Source organism: Triturus cristatus, chromosome 6, assembly GCF_964204655.1.
Source record: "Triturus cristatus chromosome 6, aTriCri1.1, whole genome shotgun sequence".
NCBI classification, from domain to species: domain Eukaryota; kingdom Metazoa; phylum Chordata; class Amphibia; order Caudata; family Salamandridae; genus Triturus; species Triturus cristatus.
In genome coordinates this window covers 206,833,951-206,848,596 of record NC_140589.1, presented here as the reverse complement: position 1 = coordinate 206,848,596, position 14,646 = coordinate 206,833,951, and the positions used below count along the sequence as shown (strand labels likewise).

The window sequence follows — 14,646 nt, the reverse complement described above, 5'->3', positions numbered from 1 at the left end:
CATCCAGGAGATTATTAATAAAAATTGCAAAATACGTTGCCCATCCGTCAACATTCGCTTTATAAAGGTCACCCGGGATGCCATCTGGTCCCGGGGCCTTTCCAGAAACGATTTTATTGATGGCAATCTCTACCTCTTTCTTCTCGATCTTGTCGAATGAGAATTGTTCAGTGGGAGTAGCTGTGGGCCTCAGATGGGTACAATGATCCTCCTCAGGCCCCACCCCTACATATAGGTTCCTAAAATGGTCGAACCATTCCCTGTCTGTAATATGGTTGGGAATTTTGTCCTGGTCATACATAGAGGATTTTCTCAAAATGGACCAGAAGAGCTCGCCGTTTTTTGAGTGGCTTGCAGATTTTAAAGCATCCCAACGCTGCTCATCCCAATCTTTCCTTGCAGTGACCAGTGCCTGTCTATAGAGCTGCCTCGCTTCCCTGACCACACCTGGATTATTAGATTTAATTGCAAGGATCAGGGTGTTTTTTTTTATTCTGCAGTCCTTGTTAAACCATTTGTTTTCTGACTTAGTTTTTGGTATTGTTTTTTTCCTATGGTCAAGAAACAAAATACCAATCGAGTCCATGGTCTCCTCGAAGGTTTTGGTATAACCAGGCATATCACTGGATGCCATGGAGAGCCTGGCAGTATAATCAACAAGGATTTTTTCCAGAGCAGCAAGTTTTGTGTTAGACAGGACAAATTTAGACCACCTGAGGAATCTGTTGCAATTAGAGGGGTGGAGTATCTTGGTGAGCATCTGCAATCCATGTGAAGAAGTTTGATCATGGCTATAACACAACTCTCTCATGCTAAGTGATAAAGGGTTATGGTCGCTGCTGGTTGAAGGGGTTATTATCATATCAGCAACAAATTTACAGCCTCTCCTGTCAATCAGAATGTAATCGATTCTGCTTTGACAGGCGACCCTGTTGAAGGTGTTAGCACCCCCCAGGTCAGAGGCTGTACGTCCATTTGCAGCTCTTAGACCAAATTCTAAGGCTAGGGCGTTTAGTTGGATCACGACCGGGGACCATCTTTTTACGGGGTTAAGAGATAGTAAAGGAATACCCCATCTAGTGTCCTCGTCGTGAGTTCCCAGGATATCATCTATAGCAAGTGGTTCAAAGGAGCAGTTGAGATCGCCAGCCACTAGTAGGAGAGAATCAGGGGGGCAAGTAGAAAGCATACCTGAAAGAGATGTGATGGTGGGGGACTTGGCACCCCCAGGTGTTCCACGAGCATAGACGTTGAAAACTTCCCAAGAATGGCCATTCTTTGGGCCCTTGATGGAGAGTCTCATTATATCTGGCGTGGAACAACTAATGTGTGTGATCCTAAGATTGAGGTGTGGCCTGACCCAAACCGTAAGTCCGCCAGAAGGACGGCCACGCCCGATTGTGATTGCTGGCTCAAAAAAGCAACAGTACCCTGTCTTGTACAGTGGCTCTACACTCCAGGTTTCCTGAAACATGCATATGTCATGTTCCTCAATTAGTTCACTCCAATCTGGAAGAGTGAGCTTATTACGTAAGCCTGCCACGTTCCAGGAAAGAAACTTGATGTGACCAAGGAGTTTTTCCTGAAGAGTAGAGGCACTTGGCAGGTAGTCTTCATGACTGATGGTGGGCCTCCAGGATAAATCCATTGGGTTGATGAGTCCATGCCTAGGTGTGCTGATGGTGTGATGGGGCCTAGTGTAGAGCAACCTAGGGGAGTCAGGGGAATGATTGATGTGACTCCATTACCCTGTAGTCAGTCAACAGCCTCTAAGCAGCCATACCGATTTTCCGTAGGGACAGGATCTAACATCAATGGAGGTGAGGGCCTACTCATCTGTAAGATGCCCCTCCTGTTCCGGTGGACATGTGTCCAGACTTCCGTAAAGTGGCCTGGGGGGTAAAAATAAGCCAAAGGTAGAGCTTTAATAAGTGATCCTATACTGGGGTATCTCCAGTTGCAAATATGCTCAACGATTTGGGGGTCGTTGAAATTAATTAGGATACAGTCCCCCTTTATATTCTTTGCCAAGTGGCCCACCCATGGGACCCTTCTTACCGTAAGTATTCTACTACTTTTGTACATTGGCAATGGTCTATTTTTGTTGAGCCAGTGTATCACCCTATTCCTGAGAGTTATGGGAGACTCAGATTAATTTTTGCCCTGTTCTGGAACCCCTGCCAAAATTACGACATATGGGGCAGTTTCAGGTGGTAAGTTGGGGATATTTGCCCTGCTTGGGGACATAAGTTTTGGAGTCCTAGCAACCTCTTTTAACTGGGTAATGCTAGGGTGTCTAAAATTTCTATGGGCAGGGACCGAGGTGGACTCTTTGGTTGCAGTTGCTGATTGATATTGTGAGGAGACTAGTGGATGAATTTGGGGGGCCACCATGTCCTTATCTGCTCTAGTATTAACCGGGACGTTCAGTACCCCTGATCTCAGAATATTATTTTGGATATTGGTGAGGGCCTCAAGGCTGCATTCAATCCTGGAGAACTGCTGTTCGATTTTAAGTATTCTATTCTCCACAGGATGAAGCAAAAGCCTGATCGCATCGACAATTTCATGTGTATTTAATAATCCTGGGGTCCCTCTCTTGTCTACTTCACTTGGCCCCCCCATAGCATCCTGACACGATGGTATAATAAGTGAGGAGTGTGATTGGAGGATGGCCTTATCTAACGTGGCCAACTGTAAAGGCTGTTCGGGAACGAATAAGGTCTTTTTCAATGGGCCATGATGGTTTATTATTTTTTGATTTTTTTTTGTGATCTTGCCCTTCCCACCCTTAGAGGATGTACACCCAGGTTTGGTTTTGGGAATTGCCCCAGGGTTTCGTGCGCGCAGCTGCCTAATACCGGGCTCTGGAACAATACTAGTAGGAGACGGTAACAGTCGAGGAGAAGCTAACAAAGAGACAAGGGGCAAGGACTGCTCCTCCATAGAGACAGTAGCAACTGATCCACTAGGTGGCAAGCCCTGGGTGATGAAATCCACATCAGATCGAGTAGTGGTAGCAGGGTCGGGATTATGCTGGACAGGAGAGCGGACATTGGCAAGATAGCCCATGGAGGACCTCCTAGCTGCTGCGAGGTCCTGCGAAACGCGGCGTTCCAGGAGCATAATTTCTTTATCAATAACACAATTAACCTTGGTGACAAATTGGTCCATCGTTCCCGAGAGATGTTCATTGCCCGCTCTGCTTTTACGATCTTTAGATGGCATAGCGAGAGTCAGGAGGGCAGTTACCAGAGTAAGGCCAGACACCGCAATAGTCAACAAATGGTCGATAGGGAAGACTAGGTTAACAAAAAACAGTGCAATCGGCCCATAAGAATACAAAGACCACAGTACCTTGGGATGAACAAAGATGGTATAGCGGTTTTAAGGGGGGTTGCCCCGTCAGCTCCAGTCAGTGACGGGCAAGGACGGGCCCGCCCTTGGCCCGGGCTTCGCCCGGGCGCTGCCCGCGCGCGTCCCGCGCTGCGGAGGCACCCGGCGGCTTTGAGGATGGTCCGGGCCGCCCGGGTGACGTCACGCACTGCGCCGGGTCCGGGGAATGCTGGGTGGTGTGGTCCAGAGGAGCCGTTCCCCTCACGGCGTTGCTGGGTGCGTCAGCGTCGGAGTTTTCGAGCAAGCTGAGCCGTTCCCCTCACGGCAGGTCCGAGGTTCCTGGTAAGTTCCCTGTGGCTTTGAAAGCGCGTCCCGCGCTGCGGAGGCACTCGGCGGCTTTGAGGATGGTCCGGGCCGCCCGGGTGACGTCACGCACTGCGCCGGGTCCGGGGAATGCTGGGTGGTGTGGTCCAGAGGAGCCGTTCCCCTCACGGCGTTGCTGGGTGCGTCAGCGTCGGAGTTTTCGAGCAAGCTGAGCCGTTCCCCTCACGGCAGGTCCGAGGTTCCTGGTAAGTTCCCTGTGGCTTTGAAAGCGCGTCCCGCGCTGCGGAGGCACCCGGCGGCTTTGAGGATGGTCCGGGCCGCCCGGGTGATGTCACGCACTGCGCCGGGTCCGGGGAATGCTGGGTGGTGTGGTCCAGAGGAGCCGTTCCCCTCACGGCGTTGCTGGGTGCGTCAGCGTCGGAGTTTTCGAGCAAGCTGAGCCGTTCCCCTCACGGCAGGTCCGAGGTTCCTGGTAAGTTCCCAGTGGCTGTGAAAGCGCGTCCCGCGCTGCGGAGGCACCCGGCGGCTTTGAGGATGGTCCGGGCCGCCCGGGTGACGTCACGCACTGCGCCGGGTCCGGGGAATGCTGGGTGGTGTGGTCCAGAGGAGCCGTTCCCCTCACGGCGTTGCTGGGTGCGTCAGCGTCGGAGTTTTCGAGCAAGCTGAGCCGTTCCCCTCACGGCAGGTCCGAGGTTCCTGGTAAGTTCCCTGTGGCTTTGAAAGCGCGTCTTTCTTTTTTAGCTTCAGAGGAAATCTCCTTCCCTGTGTTGACACTTAGTCCAGACATCCTGTAGAGCCTTGGTCTTCTGGCCCCCATCTCTGAATGGGGATGGAGTGCCAAACGTGGCAGCTCCCAAGGGCTTTCTTCTCCCATTCTGGGCTTTATGTTGCCACTGCTTTGAATCGGCAGCCGATAGGTTGCGCCACTAAAAGGTGCCAATGAATTGTGGTCTTGGCAGAAATGTGGATATCATCGGAATGCACTTCAGTTGAACTCAGGAAGAATACATTTCAAAACCACTAGACGAGTCATGGGTAACACATTTAACTTCACCGCTGGACTTATCAGCCCATGCTAACTGTATGATGCTAATTTGGTTTTAGGATCTCATTCCTAAAACACTTTAGATATTCCAATTAATATAATTTTTTGTGCAGCAGGAAATATGTCCTGAAGTAGAGGCTGTTAAGAAAACATGCAACCTAAAGTTTCAAAGGTAGGTGTGAAAATATATATTTCCGCCTACTTTTTATACCATTTCTTTTTGCAACTGTCCTTGGGTCTTGCAAATAAATAGTTACCCTCCAATCACATGTTTACTGTATACTTTTGTTTGACCCTGTGCCGCGCTCTGCTGTGTTTCAGTTGATGTAATGACTCTATGAGTAGGCCTCAATTTACTCTTAGGTACTGTAAGGTGCCATCTTTCCCGATGTTTGCAAAATCATTGTCATGTCTACCATTGACGCAAATGGCATCTGACTGTATCTTTTTAAGAACTGTGAAAGTGTCAAGTCATTCGGCTAATGACATAGATATAACACCTGATGCAACATCAGTCTAGGACTAGTGCCTACTTATCACCATATCAAGGTCAAATAAGAACAAATACAGACATATAACCAAAATAGTGTAGTCTGAATTCATGTCCTTTCACTTTATTTGTTCATAATGAAGCGCCTGGGATGTGCACCTTGATGCACATAATCTATGTCAGACATTGCTAAATTTATGTCAAAAATTCCAATCTCTGATAAGATTTAGTATATATAAGAGCTGCGTTTTTGGGTATGAGAGACGTTTGGTTAAAAGCTAAATTACTGGCAGGTTCATTGATTATACAAGAGTTGAGTCGGACTATTAGAGAGCCTTGAGGAAGCCCCGCAGGGGCGAAACGCGCGTCGGCTGTTGTATTTTGTAAAGAAAATAAAAATTGGACTGATCTACAGCTACGTTGCCATCCAACAATGTGGAATTACTTTTTCATGGAGTGATAGTGTTGTTGAAGAGTGCTTAATGCATAGAGGATGAAAGTAACACACACATATATACTGTGCTCTGGTGTCATTTTTGTAAATGTGACCTATATCACATACTGTGAGTTTAGGAACCAATGCTCTAGGTGGATGAGTATTAGACACCAAGGTTGCACCTGATATTTGGATTCATGTTTTTGATTATTGTGTTATTACAACAAGGAGACACTATTGATGTGCAGAATATTTAAAGCATATCCACCACATTCTATGTAACTTGATGTTTAGTCCAATGTGTTCTTTGTGATGCAGGTTTTTGCTTAGTGGTTGGTGGGGTTAGTGTCTGTGTTGTGCATTCAATCGATATATGTAAAACATGCTCAGTTATTTTGCTTCTTTGTGGCTGTTGTCAGTGGCCAGTGCAGTAAGGAGTGGTGTGAGGTCCTCTAAATAGCAAATCTGTGATGTGTTAGAAGTATGTGACATTTTTTCTCTCTGTGTTATCCATTTTTTAGTTACTGAGAGATTTAGTATGTTCTACTTTCTGTATGTGGCATCGTTTGGGGGTAGTTCTTTCTGTCAGTGGTGGTGTCCTGCCTGCGTCTCTGCCAACGCCTACTAGTGCTACTACGTCTACCTGTGCTCCGGCTGCCTGTCATGGATTTGCAGTGGCGGACGGTGACATTTGAAAGTGGTAAGCCGTAAAATGTGTGTCATACTTCAGCATAGCGAGCGAGCCCGAACAACCTAAGGGGTATTCGGGGGGGTTCCCCCCCCCAAACCCCCCCCCGCCCCGAGAAAAGTTTGAAAAAAGAGTGGAAAAATTGTGCATTTTCAAGCAAATTTGAGAAAGCAGAAAGGTTAATAAAGCAATGAAGAAAGTGCAGTTATTGACCTTGTCCTACCCCATCTCACCCCTCTCTGTCTTGTAGTCTCTCACCTTTGAACTTCATACGCTCTTTTCTCTCCCCTGTCTCTTCTTTTGCCCCCCCCCCCTTCACCATTCCTTTCTACATCCTGACAACAAACATTAAACAGTAATGAATTGATTTTCAAAGCCCTGGTAAGCAAGACTTACACCTCTAAATTAAGGAGTAGATCACACTGAAGCCAATACTAAGTATGGGACACTGGAATTATGACGCAAATGAGAAACACATTGTGTGAAAGGGCAAATACATTTATGCAGCAACGGCACAATTTCACAATTATGGCACTTCTTATGGCCATATTACCTAGCTATTTCAAAATTTTAACACGACGCCCCCGGGTTCCATTTTACAGCAGGCAGGCAGGAGCTGATGCGCGTGAGGAGAGGCCAGAGGTTCTTATGTTACAACTATAAGGGTCAGGGACTGACTGGGCCTCAGTCGAAGGAGGGCTCGGTGACGACGTGACGTTGTACTGTACACATTACAAAAAAAATACAAACGCTTAAGCCTCCACAATCCACAGGCATTGCCCCTGCCAGCGCTGCCAGTGACAGTGCCAACACACAATCGCACTATTCAAGTGATACAATGCAGGCAATTTTTCCGTAGTTTGACGTATTAACACTTCTGCTCATTTTAAACTTAATAAAAAGACTGCGCCACAACTGGTGGATTGCCACTAAAGCCTGGCTGACAATTAAGTGCCGTGCCGAGGACCGGAAACCAACAGCTCAAGTTACGCCCTCTCCCCCTTAACGTTGTAAAGATGAGGGGTCTGTAGCAGATCACCCACGTGTCCAGTCGCCTTGGGGCTTGTTTGACTAGTTGGCACTCTGTTCTTTCTCTGCCACCGCTATAATAGATCTCTACGTTTTCCAATCCCTCGAGGAATGCGTTTGAGCGTCACCAGGAACTTTGACCCTCTCGCTAGGTCCCCGTATTCTTGCAAGAGTGCATTTTTTATCAAATCGCCTGAATTTTCCACCGATTTACATTTCAGTGGTGAGGAGAACAGGCACCTCACTGGTGTTCTCTGTAATTCTCAATGACAGGGATTCTAAGACATTGCAAATTTGTGCACAGTTGCTGGCGGTTAGTGGCCGTGGGCTAGAGGGCTGGGTAGCAAGTGAGCTCTGTGAGAGTCGGGGACGTGTCATGCTTTATTCCCCCATTGCCTCCATCTGCATAAATCACATTAGCAAACACAGTCTGGCCAATAGCAGGCGACATTTCTATAAATATTTCCTTTTTGTTTCATACTAAAGCTACTGCATTCAGTTTTAAAACGCCCAAAAATTCCCCTGCCTCCACGCGCGTGGCTCCTATAAGTGTGGCGGGCAGAGTCCGTCTAGTCCGCCAACAAGCTGTCGATGACCCTTTGTAATGACAAATGGGAATGGCTGTAAAGCGCCCTGAAAGAGCCCTTTAAAGCGGAGATGTTCAGCAGGGCCGCCATAATAGTCGAAGCACTCCTCCAGGATGGGGGCGTAAAAAGTGATCTTTCTTCGCCACTGCCAGAACTTTCTCGCACATTTGCTTTTTCATAACTGGACGCTTTTATTTCCATTTCCTTTTTTTTTTTTTTTTTTTGAAACCGTTTATTACAAGACTCAAAAAAATATACAAATATGGGCCTACAACCTTCCGGCCGGCCGCTAGCAATAAAAGGAGCATACGATATACATTTATAAAACACATGGTGCTGCGGCCGAGCATGCGCAGGAGGTAACATCGTTGCGAGCCACACTATCCAGACCCCACTATACGGTTCCATTTTAAACTTAAAGAACAACAAATACAAACAAACCCACAAGGCAATCCTCAATCGGAATAGCAACACGTGCTCCCCTAGAGGGGGGATCCTAGCCATCCATAGGAATCTCAAGAGGGGGGGGAGAGATCAGAACTAGGGCTGGGTACACCTAATGCCCAGGTACCGGGGGGATGAGTTGGCTAAGGGGACGGGGCCGGCGACGGATTGGGCAATAACGGTGGAGCACAGATTCCCCCGCGGTAGGCGTTCCAGGGGCCCCACACTTTCACCCATGTCGCAGGCTTACCTCTCGCCACATACACCACCTTTTCCCGAAACATGCACCAATCCATATGTTCCTTCCAGGCCGAGACAGTCGGGGGCCTCTGGGATCCCCACAGCTGGGCAATATCACGCTTGGCAACCATATACCCCAGAGTCACCCACCACGTCTGCGGCACCGAGTAATCGGTAGGCTCCCACACATTCAACAGGCATCTCCTCGCTTCGGGCAACAGCGCCACATGCGTGACCACTCGCAGCACCTCATGCACACCACGCCAGAACCCCTCCACCTCCGGGCACTCCCACAAGATATGCAGAAAAGTCCCCAGCGCACCACACCCACGCTTGCACAAATCGTCCTCAGCATAGCCCATACGCAGGAGCTTTGGCCCCGTCATGTAGACCCTGTGGAGTATCTTGAGCTGGACGAAACGAAGGCGAGCCGGTATGGCCACCTCTTTCGGGGAGGCCACCGCGGAGATCCAGTCCTCGTCGTCCAGCTCCAGCCCATCGGCTACCCAAGCCTCACGAAGGGCAGTCAACAAGTCTGAGCGGTCGTTGATCAGTTTTTTGTAGATCAGTGAGATCGTGCTGTCAGGGACGTGTCCATCCAGCACTCTATCCTCCAGGGGGGAACACTCCGGGATGGAGGCAACGTCCGGAAAGACGGAGCCCAGCGCATGCCGGACCTGCAAGTACCGAAAGTACTCGCTGCCCTGCAACTGAAATTCCATCTGCAGCATCTCGAACGTTTTAAATCCTCCCCTCGTCCAGAGATCCCCCACTTTGCTGATGCCTATTAAATCCCACTTCTCAAAGCCCTTCGAGGTCCACAAGGAGCCCAACCGCTCAGATGCGTATAGTGGTGACGCCCGGGTCAAACGGTCCTTCCACCCCATTGCAGCATTGGCCGCGTGCCACACTCGCACCATGACACGCGTGGGGCCCGTTAGGCGAGCGTCCGGCGCGCTAGAGTAGAGCGCTCGATTATGGTCACCACCTGGAAGTAGCATCCTATCCATTTCAAACGCCGGGTTTAAGGCGGGCCCATATAGGCCCTGATTAATCGCAGCTAGCTGGGAGGCCCAATAATACCGTTTAATATCCGGGAGGGCGATCCCCCCGTCATACCAGGGGAGCGTCAGCTTAGCCAGGGCAATACGTGGCCTCCCGTCCCAGAACAGGCGGCGCTGCAAACTCTCCACTTCGCGGAAGTAGCGCGCTGGGACGAGGTCCATAGTGTTCTGCAACGCGTATAGAAAACGCGGCAACGACATCATTTTAAACAATGCCGCCCGGCTGAGCGGCGAAAGCGGCAAACGCCGCCAGCGCGCGACATCCTCTTTCAGACGCTGGAGGGGGGGAAGCAAGTTCCGATCATACCGAGCCTCCGGGTCCAGAGTAATGAAGACACCCAGGTACCTAAATCCCTGCGGGGCGACCTGGATCGGACAGCCCCGCGGGAGGATAGGAGCCTCCCCAGAGAGAACATACACACACGATTTAGCCCAGTTGATGACCAGACCGGAGTTACAACCGAATGAATGCAGAACATCAACCAGTACTATGAGTGATTTACGTGGGGAAGCTAGGTACAAGAGGATGTCATCAGCGTATAGGGATACGCGGTCCTCATACTCAGGGGTCCAGCGGAGACCACGGATGGAAGGCTCCCATCGCAGCCACTCCGCCAGGGGCTCCAAGGCAAGTGCAAAGAGGAGCGGCGATAAGGGGCAGCCCTGTCGTGTGCCCCGGCCCAGCTCGAACGGAGCCGATACTCTTCCGTTCACCACCACCTGCGCCAATGGGCCCGAATACAGCAATTTGACCCAACTGATGAACCCTGGGCCAAATCCAAACTTCGCAAGCATCGCCCAGATGTATGGCCATTCAAGCGTGTCAAACGCCATGGTGGCGTCTAAGGACGCCAAAATGGCCGGCTCCCGTATGAACGGGGCACGTGCGAGCACACCGTGCAAACGCCGCAGATTAAGGGCTGTGTTGCGATGGGGAATAAAGCCAGACTGGTCCTGATGAACCAAATCGCCCACCACGCCGACCAGCCGATTGGCCAGTACCTTGGCGAGAATCTTGGGCTCCGCATTCAGTAGCGAAATGGGCCGATAGGATGTAACCCGGTCCCGAGGTCTCCCTTCCTTGTGGATGACCACGATTGTAGCCAGACGCTGGTCCGGCGGGAGGGAGCCCACCGAGTGTGCCGCCAGGAACATAGCCCGGAGGTGGGGTGCCAGCGTATCCGGTCGCAACTTGTATAACTCGATAGGGAGACCATTCGGACCCATGGCCTTGCCGGAAGCGACCGAGCGTATGGCGAGGGCGATCTCGTCGGAGGTGGGAGCGGCGTCCAACGACACCCTGTCCTCCCCGGACAGGGACGGCAGCGCGATATCACTGAGCAGGGCACGGGAATCCTCTTCCGAGCAGGGAGACACCGGGGAATACACCCCTTGGAAATAATCCGCGAAGCCGGAGACAATTTCTTCTGGCTCAGTTACACACACACCATCCGTTTTCTCAATCAGCGGGACCACACGATTAGCTCTCTCTTTTTTGTCCAACCACGCTATAAGTTTACCAGCCTTATCACCCACATCATACAGTCGCCCCTGTTGCTCTCTACTGAGGCCCCTGGCCGCCTCCGTGACGAGGGCCCTGTAGGCCGCTTGCTTGAGTTGGAGGACATGTAATGCAGCATCCGTCACCCCACCTTCTAAATTCCCCTCCAACTCGGCTATTTCAGCCTCCATCCGGGTCACCTCCTCCCGCTCGTGCCTCCGGGCGTGGGAAATAAGGGATAGGGCCTCCCCTCGGAGTACTGTCTTGAAGGCCTCCCATAGCGGTATGGCCGAAGGCACAGACCCCACATTCTCATCAAAATATCGCTGAAGGGATTTAATCAATCCAGCGCGAATGGAGGGGTCGCGCAGGTACCAAGGATTGATTGGGACCAACCTACCCTCACCCCTCGGAAAGACATCAAAGTGCAGTAGGAGCGGGGAGTGGTCCGAAATACCCCGTGGCAAATGGCGTACCTCTTCCACCCTCCCAACATAGGCCGCCGGGACAAGGACATAGTCTAGTCGTGAGAGACTACCATGGGCTCCCGAGTGGAAAGTGTACTGCAGCTGCGTGGGGTGTTTTAAACGCCAGCAGTCCACTAATCCAAATGTATCCAAGAGGCCGGGTAGCCACGCCTGTGCCCGGGGGAGGTCCCTAGGGGGGTGACGATCCAAAGATCCAGATACCACCGCATTAAAATCCCCCCCCACAACTAAAAGCCCCCCCGGAAGGCCAAGGAGAAGGCGCCCAAGGTCCGCAAAGGTGGTCGACTGCAGCCCCGGTGGGATGTATACTGACACAAAGACAACCACTTTGCCCTCCAGTCTTCCCACCAAGACCGTATAACGTCCCCTATCATCGTGGAGCACCTCATCAATCTCCAACGGGAGCGAGTTCTTCACCATGATGCCCACACCCCGTGAGCCGGACGTGAAACCCGAGTGAGCCACTAGGCGATAGCCACGCCGATTCATGGCGCAGAAGGAGTTGCCAATGAGGTGTGTCTCCTGCAGAAAGACTACATCAGGCGAGATTCGCTTCAAAAACTGCAGGACCACACCCCGTTTGATCCTGTCCCCCAGTCCATTCACATTCCAGGACAACAAAGTTAGTTCCCTACCCCCCATCATATACAGAAGCCATCATTCGTACCCCGGAGAGCACTTTAGAACTAACACAATAATACGTTTGCCTTGTGATAAAAACGAACAACACCCCATCCCTACCCACCCACCCCAACAGAACTCCCTGCACCCCTGCATGAGCCCAAACAGCCCCCCCAACGTGCAGTGTGCCTGTCGCCCCATATATAGTTAGACTAACTAAACCCCCTAGAGGAGTAGGGAGAACCCCCAATAGACCCAACACAACCTCCATAGGAGGGGAACTTACAAAAAACTGACGCAGAATCAAAAGTGGCATCATTTTCGTCCAGAGTGAGGCCCAATATTAGTCCCTCAGTCCTGATCCAGCGTGCTGTCTCCCCCCGCCGCCCCCCCCCCCCCCCGCCCCCCCGATCACGATCCCCGGGCAGAGTATCCAGCCAGTCCCCGGCCGCCTCGGGACGATCAAAGAAGTGCATGCGACCATCCACCTCCACACGCAGCTTGGCCGGGAAAAGCATGGCGTATTTGAGGTTTAGGTCCCGAAGACGGCGTTTGACGCCTAGGAAGCTCAGTCTCTGCTTCTTGACCGCTGGGGTGAAATCAGGATAAAAATTAACCTCCATATTGTCAAACTTGACCGGTCCATGCAGTCTGGAGGTTTGCAGGATAGCGTCTCTATCCCGAAAATTGAAAATCCGGGCGATGAGAGGTCTCGGAGGGGCTCCGACCTTCGGCCTTCCCCCGGGAACCCTGTGGGCCCTCTCCACAGCGAAGAATTTGCTCAGCCCCCGTGGCTGGAGATGGGTAGCAATCAGGTCCTCCACAAAGAGATCCGCCGCCGCCTCCTCGCGTCCCTCGGGCACCCCGATAATGCGGATGTTGTTCCTCCGTGCCCGACTCTCGGAGTCCTCCAGGCGTCGATCCATTAGCGCAGTCGCCTGACTAAGCCGGCGCACCTCTGTTTGCAAGGCCGCCACATCTGTTGTTAGGCCCGATGCGGTGTGGGCCAAAGACTCTACTCGGTCGTTGGTTTTGGAAAGATCGGCCCTCACCAGGCCAACATCCACGAGGACCGAGTCAATCTTCTGCGCCAGTGTATCAAACCGCTGGCCCACCGAGGCCTTCATCTCGGCAATGGCGCCCATAACATCTCGCAGAGTCAAATCTGCGGGCAGGTCTGGGGCATCAGGAGGTCTCTCAGGAGACTTGCGCGGTCCATCGGGAGATCCCTTCTGGAGGGTATAGCGGTCCATACTGTTGGCCTGATGGACGGCGCCACGCCGGGTCGATTTGGTCTTTGCCCGGTCTCCATCTTGTTTCGTGGCCATGGCCACCAGTCTCCCAGTCGCACCAGCCACGTCGTGTAGGGCAGGAAAGCAGGCACGAGCTCCGGGGGGGCCCCCTCAGAGCAGCGGGGTGGATCACAGCCTGCAGGCAGGCAGGGTCTCCCAGCAAGGCCACACCACACCAACACCAAGGGCTCCGCGACCCAACCTCGCAGAGACGACAAGGTGGTGCGAAAGCGAAAGTGCGGGGCACGCGAGTCGCCAGGCCCTGCCTGCCGCTGTTGTTCACTTTGTCACTGGATCACCCCACAGCGCAAATCCGGGGTCTGGCGAGGGGAAGGCCGCACACCTCAATCGGTGCTCACTCCGGTGTCCGAGGTCCGATTCGGAAGCGGGAAACGGGTGCCACCTCAGCTCAGGTTCACCAACATAGTCCCCTCATCCAGGGCAGGATAATTTCAGGATAATCGTAGGAGGTTGCGGAGGTCCTCGGGAGCCTCGCACCTACGCGGCCATCTTGGTTGCGCGCTAGGCTCCTCCTCCTCCATTTCCTTTTTGAGGTGTGTTCCAAGTTCGTCCTTCAGTCTTCACTCGTCAGTTTTACGAGCGTATTTGGTGATGAATTATCATTGAATTACGTACAAGTGTTAGATTCTTTGCAGATTAGTCTTCTCGTTAGAAAATGTTAAATCGTTGAATTCACTAATCAAGAGAGGTGGGCTGAAGAATGAATTAACTTAAATGTTAGAAGTAATAGGGGCTGATGATAATACTATGGTGAGTGCGAGACGATGGGCTCGAACACTTAAACATAAAGATGAATGGGTTACATGTGCTTCGAGGCTTGGCTTCTAATCTGGCACCCAGTCAGTGTGATTCTGGGCAAATCGCGTCAGTTTTATTTTATTACAGTATTGTTTGTGTCGCTTTATCCCTTTGCTCAGAATCGGAACGGTTTAATATTCTGTCGTAAATTCACTCCCTGTTTTATGCACTCTGGTTTCAACGGCCCTTCATACTGGCCTGCATCACCGCTTGTCCGAGACCTTCTGTTGCTGCCATACAAA

At 51.5% G+C, this 14,646-nt stretch overlaps 1 protein-coding gene across 5 annotated transcripts in view; it reads left to right on the top strand.

The window, feature by feature from the left end:
• Nucleotides 1-14,646, top strand: part of SUPT3H (SPT3 homolog, SAGA and STAGA complex component) — a 2,245,889-nt gene that overhangs the window by 272,028 nt on the left and 1,959,215 nt on the right. The window lies entirely within an intron of this gene.